We start from the raw sequence: 1,184 nt of genomic DNA, 5'->3' as shown, positions 1-1,184 counted from the left end.
TGGGCCCCCCACGGATTCCTGCGGGCCCTCCCTCTGCCCTGCACATGTGCAGAGACAGCTGGAAAACGCTGTGAGCCCGTTAAAGCCACCGTAAAACTAAATCAGGAGAGCCAAATAAAATATTTAACAAGCAAATAAAAGCGTAACCAGAGCCGGCCCCACTCCACGAGAAGACCTCCTCCGCGATGTCGGGTTTCCCCCCGAGGACCTCAGCAAATGTCACCTGTTTGCATCCACTCCAGATGGGGGTCAAGAGCTCCCCAAAGGGCAGGTCCTGGCTTCCAGAGCCACCCTCCTCCCAAGGCAAACAGCTGCATCCGGGGCATGCCACAAGGCCAAGATAAGCCGAAACAATGCCATCACCACCCAAAAATTCAATCCCGGTGCAAAGCAGGATGGCCAGTGGCAGGAGGGGCAGCGTGAAGGGGCCATTGCACCAGGGTGCACAGGAGACTCCTGAGAGTATCCCCAAGCAAGCACGTGGGAGAGGGACTGCGGGGACTCGCATCAGTCAGAAGAAACTCCAAATCCACCTCCCGGTGATTCACAAGCTGTTTAACCAAACACAGGCAGGAGCAGACAGCAGGGTGAAGGGATGCCCCACCACAGCCAGGGGTCTGTGCCTGCCTGCCCAAAGCTGCCAGGGCAAATCCCTGCTGGCTCCAAGCGCAGGGGCTCAGGGGAGCTCATGTCTCCCCAGCCCCTCACAAAAGGCAGCACACAAGGAAGGCGCCAGGGCCAGAACTGCGCTCCTTTTCCTCTGCAGCCCTCATCTGTCTCTGAGAGCAGAGAACCAGCCGCAGGGTAAACAGCCCCCAGGCCCTCCAGACCCCAGGGATTCCCCAAAAGCAAGGGGAATACGGAGATCCCAGCACCCCACTGCCCTGGGAGCATCGCAGGAACCCTGCATCCTCCCAGCCCCCCCGGCAGGAACGGGTGCCTCCCCGGGGTGACCAGGGAGGGAAACGGAGCGTGATGGGCTGAAAGCCGAGCCAGGGGCTCGGGGCCAAAGAACCACTCGGCTTTGTCACAGTGGATGCACAGCCAGGCCGGGCTGTGCTCCGGCTGCGTCACCCCCGGCTCCCCCCGCTGCCCCGACCCAGCGCCGTCATGGCCACGGGTACAAAGCAAGGAGGAAGCTACTGGCGGGTGTTTTTTCCCAGGCCATGTCAGTCACGACTGGC

At 61.1% G+C, this 1,184-nt stretch overlaps 1 protein-coding gene across 1 annotated transcript in view; it reads right to left on the bottom strand.

Annotated features, from left to right (window-relative positions):
• Positions 1 to 1,184, bottom strand: part of CRIP2 (cysteine rich protein 2) — an 18,765-nt gene that overhangs the window by 5,683 nt on the left and 11,898 nt on the right. The gene's annotated exons all lie outside the window — the stretch shown is intronic.

Source organism: Corvus brachyrhynchos, unplaced genomic scaffold (assembly GCF_000691975.1).
Source record: "Corvus brachyrhynchos isolate BGI_N302 unplaced genomic scaffold, ASM69197v1 scaffold101, whole genome shotgun sequence".
Lineage (NCBI taxonomy): Eukaryota > Metazoa > Chordata > Aves > Passeriformes > Corvidae > Corvus > Corvus brachyrhynchos.
The sequence above is the reverse complement of the archived record's forward strand: the minus strand, read 5'-3'. Positions and strand labels throughout refer to the sequence as shown.